Source organism: Eleutherodactylus coqui, chromosome 11 (assembly GCF_035609145.1).
Source record: "Eleutherodactylus coqui strain aEleCoq1 chromosome 11, aEleCoq1.hap1, whole genome shotgun sequence".
NCBI lineage: Eukaryota > Metazoa > Chordata > Amphibia > Anura > Eleutherodactylidae > Eleutherodactylus > Eleutherodactylus coqui.
Window position 1 is genome coordinate 85,599,587 of NC_089847.1, and position 8,962 is coordinate 85,608,548.

The window sequence follows — 8,962 nt, forward strand, 5'->3', positions numbered from 1 at the left end:
AAATATTTCTGCTTGTTAACAAATAAAGAGAATCAGTTGTGATTTACATAAAGTTCTGTGTGACTTGTAAATGATTCGATGAGCTGCTCATACTTAACCCTTTGAATTCGGAACACCTGTAGTGCTCCATTGTGCTAACACTGGTCTATCCTAAAGATAGGCCTTTTATGCTATAGTCCAGTAAAACCCCTTTAAGGGCTCTTTCCCAGGAGCGTATATCGGCCGGCCATTTTCACGACTGGCTGAGATACGCTATGATCTGATGCATTGGATTCCAATGCATCAGATCACATGGCCGTATTCCTGAGGTGTAAAAGCACCTGGCCAGGCCAATATAGCGCCAGGCCTTTTTTACATCGGGCCTAAAAAGATAGTCCTGGAACTATCTTTTGGGTTGGAATACGTCGGCCGCTGCATGGGCTCCTGTGCGAGCCCATGGCAGCGGCTGTAGGTGGGAGGGAGTTTAGCAGCGTGGCTGCTAAACTCCCTACCTCTGCTCTCCTCCCCATCGCAGGCTCACCTCTGGTCTCCACTCCACTGGGTCATTGCAATGAGAGGGGGCGTGATGGGGCAGAGCTCAGCGCCGACACATCTCGCCTCCTCCCATTGCTGGCTGCAGACAAGAGGTGGGACGTGGGCAGAGCAAAGCTCCTGCCCTCTCCTCGCCCCTTGTCCATAGCCATTAATGGGAGGAGGTGGGGGAGGCTGGTGCTTAGCTACGCCCCGCCCCCTCCCATTGCAAGGAACCAGCAGGGAGGAGACCAGAGGTGAGCCTGCGATGGGGAGGGAGGGGAAAGGGGTGACGGAATGGTAGTCTTGGCATATATGCCATCTGAACAGGCGCACAGAAGTTTGATTTGTGCACCCGTTCACCAGTTTTATCTCTCCCAACATAGCGTATATCGGCCGGCTATGAAAATGGCAGTCGATATACGCTCGTGGGAAAGAAGCCCCTGGCCTACTTTACACTGCGGCGTTTACAGTACAAGCCATGTGGAGATTTGAGAAATCTCCTTTGAACGGTATGGAACTATTATGCGACAAATCCGCAGCAATTCTAAATCTGCGGAATGTCTATTTACGCTCGGAATTCAACTCCTGAAATATTAGTATTAAATTCTGCAGCTGGTCCACAATTTAATTCACTGCCAAATCCGCATCATTTAACTGCAGTTTTCTTGCTATGGGTATCCTGTTACAGAATGCCCACAGTAATTTACCCTAAGGCATCAACGGGAACTTTTCCATGGATGGCGAGCGCGATGTGGGGGCGGGATTCACGGCCCCATATCGCACTTGACCGCATTAAATTAGTCTGACTGTAATGGACCCATCTAGAAAAATGGTGCAGAATTTCTGTTGCATAAAATCCTCACCAAAATCTGTGTCAAAATTCATTCTATTGGTGCAGAACTCACCCCCATACTATTGCATGGGTGAAATCAGATCTGCAACAATGGTGCAGATTGTGATGCAGATTTTCTGCTGTGGAAAATCTGCCCCATTTCTGCTACGTATGAATGTACATTTGCAAAACGTGTGTTTTTTGCCACATTTTACTGCAAACATAGTGAAAACACATGGTTTCATAAATGCACTTTTTGGTTCAGTTTTTACCACAACCAAACCACCCCGTGTGATTGGAGCCTCAGGCTTCAGCCTTATTTACACAAGCGTTTTCACGCGGCTATTCAGCTGCGTAATGTCGAGCGAAAATAGTGACCATCTGCAGCCTTGGTTTACAATAATTCAGATGACTGATTTTTAGCCACGTAAAAACGTAGAGCCGGTAGAAATAGGACATACGTGACCGAATATGGCGACCGATTTTATACACGTCCGGAAAAGATAGGTCTTGCCACAGAGGCATAACTTGAAGCTCCTGGGCCCCCATGCAAAACCTGTAAGAGGGCCTCCAACTATAATGCTTTACTCATAATACTAGGCTCTCTATATGGAGAAGAGAGGCCTTATGGGCTCCTGGGCCCGGGTGCAACCGCATTCCCTGCACCCTCTATAGTTACGCTCCTGTCTTGCCGTATCTTTCGGCCGATATACTTTGAAGGCTCCCATAGACTCCTATGGCAGCTGCAGAAAAAGGGAGGGGGAGGGAGTTTAGCAGCATCCAACACAGGTGAAACATGACAGGTGCCTGTATTTAGGCATTAGAAGTAATTCTGAGGATTTATGCAGTCCGAGGGATTTCGGGGCTGCAGTATTTTTTTTTTTGCTAATACGCTACATCTAGTCGTGTGAATGGATGAGAAAACACTAATTGAAACCGCGACCGTGGCTTTTTCCTGTGAATGCATTTTTTGGCCACGATGCAGCCAGCTTTACAATGCAGCGCTCGCATGAAGGGGCCTCATAGCGACCTTCTGAGGCCTGGACAAACAAAGAGGGACGCACCGTTTCTGACTGCATACTGTGCATCAGTTTGTAGCATTAGACTAAGGTCTCTTTCACACAGACGATTTTCTGCAGCTAAGCTAAATGCATCAAAAAATCATGAATAAAAGAAGCAATGCTTTCCTATGGAAACCTGCAGATGAACGATTTGTAGCTGCGTCAGAAAACCGCAACAAAAGAGATAGGACATCAGTGTCAGAATTCAGCGACTGAAATTCCCTGCTGTGTGAAGAAATAGGACTTGACCTATCATTTGGCAGAAAATAGCAGAAGCCTCCATAGACTCCTATGGGAGACTATGCAAGCCGGCCGGCAATGGGGACTGGAGGGATTTCCCCTTAGCAGGGTTCCCCTGCTGAGAAGGAAGAATTCCTCCGTAGCGGGGATGGAGGGATTCTCCTGCAGGAGATGAAAGAATTTCCTGACTATGAGGGAATTCCTCCTTCCCTGCAGAGAAACCTCTCTTTCCATTACAGGAAATCTCTAGCTTCCCTGCAGGGGAATCTCTCCGTCCCTGCTGAGATGAAGGGAGTTCCCAGAGATGAAGGGTCTGTCTCTCCCACCCCCCTCTCCCATTAACCAGTGGTGGCCAGTCAGAGCAGCATTTAGCGTCTTAGGGCCCTTTTACACAGGCCAATAAATCGTTCAGATTCCCGCATTTTGTAATAATACGTGCGCCACCACTCTATTCACTTACAGTGACAGTTAGAGGTGTAACTTGAATATTTGGGGTACTAATGCAAAACCCATTCACTTGGAAATTGATCAAACCCCCATTACCAGGATCGGTATGCGTCCCAGTGGTTAGACCCTCCTGATCATAAAGTTATTCATCATAAAGGTAACTGTTTTGCAAGTTGATCTTGGTAGGCATATTTTGTTGGGGGTGAAACTACAGAATCCAAACTTCCAAGCCAAACTTCATTGGAGCAACAGCTGCAGCGTTCTATGCCGACTACATGGTGGGAAACTGAAGAGCGTCGTCCAGAGTAAGTTTTAGTTTTTCACTAATGTCTGTTAGGCCTCTTTCACACAAGCGTATATCGGCTGTTTTCACGGTTGGCTGATATACGCTGTGATCTGATACATTGGATTCCAATGCATCAGATCATATGGCCGTATTCCCATGATATAAAAGCGCCCGGCCTGCCAATATAGCGCCGGGCGTTTTTATGCCAGGCACAAAAGATAGTCCTGGAACTATCTTTTGGGCCAGACTACATTGGCCACTGCATGGGCTCCTATGGGAGCCAAAGACAGTGGCCAGAGAAGGGAGGGAGTTTAGCAGCATGACTGCTAAACTCCCTCCCTCTTCTCTCCTCCCCTCCGGCTGATTTCAATCGGAGGGCGCGGAGCTAAGCGCCGATTCCTCCCATTGCTGGCTGCGGACAAGGGGCGGAGCTGAGCTCCCCTCGCCAGCCCTTGTCCGCAGCCACCAATGGGAGGAGGCGGGATGGGGCGGTGCTTAGCTTAGCATTGCAGTCAGCCGGAAGGGAGGAGAGAAGAGGTGAGCCGGCAAGGGGGAGGGAAGGGGCAACGGCATGGCAGCCTCAGAGTATATGCGCCGGGGCCCATGCCGTGTGATCGAGCGCACAAACGTTAGATTTGTGCGCCCGTTCACAAGGTTTTACACCTCACATCGTTACGTATATTAGCTGGCCGTGAAAACGGCGGCCGATATACGCTCATGGGAATAAAGTCTTAGAGCAGAAAAACTATGCTGGTTTAACATAAGTGCAGGTGGACTGGTCTTATCTGCTCCAGTCTGTGGGCTTAAGAAGTATGCTATGCTGTATCATAAAAATCTGTTTGACGTGATAACCAGTTTTCTTTGTAAATGATGTGACAGAATGATGGGAATGGTTGTGGATGGGAGATATATTTAGGCAGCAGGTTCACTTACTAATTCATTAGATCTGTGTCCAGACTGCTTGAAGTAAAGGTGAGCCCTGTGATACTTATCCTGGGTGATCTAAGCCTAATTTACCCCGAAAAAGGACTCCTTCTTGCTTGATATTACCCATTACAGGGGGCATTTAACTATCCAGATGACTGAAGAACAGAAGATCAGAGAAAACCCCAAGATCTTTACAGGTACCTAAGTTGTTAATAAGAGAGACTGTCCTCAAAGATGGCAGCATAAACATGGTGACAGATTCCCTTTAATGGTTGCATTTACATTTGGTGGTAAACTTCCACATTAAAGGAGTTTTCCAGGCCTTGAAAATTGTTGACCTTCCACAGTTTCCATTCACTTCAATAGGAGCTGTGCCTGCAAGACAGGCTGACAGCTGCCCCACCAGGGTCCTGAGCGGTGGACCCCACTGATCACCTAGATATAGGATAGGTCATTAATTTTGAAGACTTAGAAAACCCCTTCAATGGTTGCACAGTTTCAGAACCAGAAACGATCTTTTGCTAGTATCTAGAGGACGGCACCATATCACAAATCTGATATGTTGACAGCAGGGTGGTTGACAGCTCTTACCCTAAACTTTTGTGCCATTATGGGTTGAAGGGAGGCTACCGCCAACCACAGCAGACTCACCTGCAGATGGCTGAGTCGCATCCCGTTGCGAGAATTCTCGCAGCAGGATGCAACTCGTGCCCCTGCAGTGACCACCACGGCTCACCTCCTCCCGGCATCTTCTCCGCTCTGCTATGTGCCGGAACATGCGCAAAGCAGAGCCGGCGCATCGGCGGTGAGGTTTCTGTGCGGGCCTCTGCGAGGCTCACACAGAAGTAGGTCATGACACGAGTTTTACCGCCGTGAAATCACGGCTGTCTGCATGGTATTGCATTATCTAATGCAATCCTATGGCAGCGGGCACGGGCAGAAATTCTGCGGGAAATCCCGCCGCGGAATTTCCGTCCGTGTGCAGGAGGACATTTAAAATATAGAATTGCTGACATGAACATCAAATATACTTAATATATAAACAAACCATGTTTCTTATTTTATGTACTGTATATTGCTATTTTATATCGATGTTGTAATGTCCCAGCAGAGAACAATCACATTTGCTAATCATATTCAATTCTATAAGCAACAGGGACATCATGGTGAATGCATGCAAACTGGAGGTAAATAAACTGTCAGATAAAACTAATGGTTTCCTTGGTTTGACTTCTAGAATTGTATAATGTTTTTCACTTTGATTGTGTTTCCTTGTACTTTGGGAATAATGCAAGGACATTATTATTTTAATATATGGGAGCTCACATGATTTTATAATGCATGGCTATCTGCACTAATTCCATAAAAATGAACAAAGCAGCAGCGCACGTTTGATGCCCCCTCCCTTTCATACGGGGGAATAGGAGGCCCCTACTTTAGTGATGAGTGGGAGACCCACCAGTTGGACCCGCACTAATCACTTATTTCCTATTCTATGGATGGGGGATATGCTTAAAACTTGACATAATCCCTTTAAAGGGAATCTGTTAGCTTGAACCTACTGTCCAAACTGCAGGCATGATGTTATAGAGCCGGAGGAGCTGAGCGGGCGGATATATAGTTTTGTATAACTTGTATTTTATTCATTTATATCTCTGCACATTCTGAGCTGAACAGTCCAATGGGCGGAGCTATCAGTGATTGACAGCGACCCCTGTATGTACACTCATACTCTTTCCTCATAGAACGATATACAGTTAGTCCCCGACTTGCGAACAGGTTCCGTTCCAGGAGCCTGTTCGCAAGTCCGAACAAATGGTAGTATGGAGGGGATCGCGGGTGGATCCCGCTCCATACAACGTCGGGTGCCGGCTGTTCTTACAGCGGGCACCCGGCGGCAGCAGTTCCGACGAGCCGCGCCGCTTGTCAGAACGGTTAACACTTTAAATACCGCTCTGACAGCGGTATTTAAAGTGTTAAAAGTTCTGACGAGCGGCGCGGCTCGTCGGAACTGCTGCCGCCGGGTGCCCGCTGTAAGAACAGCCTGCACCTGACATTCAGGGGGCCGGTACAGCGTCCCACGATGAGATCGCGGGACGCTGTGTGGTTGCTAGGCAGCCGGGGACCTCCTGAAAGGCCCCAGAGCTGCCTATGCAGAGCGCCCATCAAGCGCACGGCTTGCTAGGCGCTCTGCATAGACAGCCCTAGGGCCATTCAGGAGGTCCCCGGCTGCCTAGCAACCGCGATGTGACCGGACAGGCTTCTATCAGGCTTGATAGAAGCTTTCCCGGTCCCTGCACAGTATGATGTAATGCCATAGCATTACATCATACTGTGCAGAAGAGATAGTTCGTATCTTGCGAAATTCGTAACTCGAATGTTCACAAGTAGGGGACTATCTGTATCAATCTTCTCAGCTCCTTCAACTCCTTTTTTTTCTAATTTCATTTTTTTCTCCCCTATTTTAAAAAATTATAACTCTTATTAAACCATCAGCGTAGAAGTATGATGGCTTGTTTTTTGCGGGACGAGTTGTATTTTTCAATGGTACTATATGAGGTGCCGTATAATGTACTGAAAAACTTAAAAAAATTAAAGTAGAGTGAAATGGAAAAAAATCTAAATTCCGCCACCTTTGGGTGCATCTTGTATCTATGGCACAAAAACTGCAACAAAATTGACCTGATAACTTTATTCTATAGGTCAGTACGATAACTACGCTACCAAATTTATGTTTATTTGTTTTTTTTCCTGTACTACTTTCATTTTTTCCTGATCAGAGCTGTTGCGGGCGTGTGTTGGCTGTAAGAAACAGCCAGCAACCGCATTATATGGAATGGGATCGACCAGCAATCTCCCTCCATACATATCCCGAACCTGCAGGATGTAAATGTATGTCCTGTAGCGTTAAGGAGATAAAGTACTTGTAGCTAAGGTCCAACCAGAAATGATATTTTGAAATAGATTGGGGATAGACATTATATGTGGCTGTAGGAAGCATCCAGGTAAATCCAGGGTGCAGCTTGAACTTCCATAAGCATCAGTAGAAACCAACTCCAAAACTTAGTTTGCAGTAACAAATGTTTTGGCTCCTTTGCTACCAACCTTCGCTTGAACCATTACCAACTTCCAGCTCCATAGATCATCCAACCCGCTTTGATGCCTCTCTCACATTTTAGTTCCTAGACCCAAAAGACTTAACCCTTTCCTCTCCAATGCCTGACCTGTTCCGACATCATGAGCTTCCTCTATGGCTCCGATGTCGGAACAGGTCCGCAACTGCAGTATAGGAGTGCATCTGCACTCATTCATCAGACACATCGGGTGCAACTGCACTCCTGCACTGGTCCTCATCAAGGACCCCTCAGGAGAAGGCAGAAAGGGTTTTTAACACCTTCTGCCTTCTCCTTTACACATTACATGGCGCTCAATTATCGCTATGTAATGCAGAGAGAATGCGGAAGTAACACTTCCGCATTCCGCCCGGCGATCAAGTGACCGCCTGGACCCTCCTGACTTCAGCTGTGACTGGTAGCTGAGATCAGGAGGATGAAAAGAGAATGCAGAAGTATTATTTCCGCGTTCCCCTGGCGATCATGTGACCACCAGCACCCTCCTGATCTCGGCTGTCAAAGATCAGGAGGGTGAAGGGAGAATGCTGAATGGGCATTCAAATAAATTGGAGCTCGGGAAAATGGAGAGGGAAAAAACGGATTGGAAAGGGTTAAATTTATCTTTGTTTAGGAAGTCCATAGCTCTTGGCGTTGAAGCCTGGTGTCAGATGTCTAACTCTTACCTAAAGACTGCTGTTGCTCACCACTAGTCGTATAAATGCTCCCCTGTCAGTACAGAGAGTAGCAAGTTGTTGTATTATTGGGCCATCATATGGGGGTATTATGTGAGGTGTATATGGAGGTATCATCTTGGTACTATATGACATTATATGTACAATACATATTCTTCTGGCAATTAATAAAATAACAGCCATATTGATAATTACATGCACTGCGGAACACAAGTTTATTACAGTAGCTGGCACCCTTTCTTGGGTTAAGTTCATGGAAAGGCAAAGTTAATGGTTTGTTATCAGGATGTCAGTTTTATATTGCTGTGGATCACTTGCACTATTTTCCTAGTAACTCTCGCAGCCGGATGGTTCCAGCCATTCATCACCGGCCACTAATCTTTTGCTCTTCACCAGCGCTGGAGAACGTTCTGGGATTTCATAGCTGCTAAGAGAAATCTGACCCGGGAGCATCTTTTGTTGAGTAAATCAATCAGCTATGACTTTTCAAGGATCCTGGGAGCCCGAAGTGTGAGTGTCGCTTGTAAACTGGCAAGTGTGTGACACAGAGAAGTTTGTAAAAAGGAAAATAGATCAATGCTTATAGCGCGACACGAGTGATCATCACTAGGGGAAATAGAAATAGAGTGTTACTTAGGAAGAAAAGGGGACAATAACGCCAGATGAACTCCCATAAATTAAAGGAGTTGTATCCCAATAGACTTGTATCACCTACAGGATAAGTGATAAAAGGGATTTCACTGCTGAGATCCCCACTGATCTTGAGAATGGGAGTCACTTGTCTCCCTTTTTGTTCCCCATTGCAGACTCACTGAACCCCCTCAAGGTAGAGATTGCATAGAGCGGCAGTT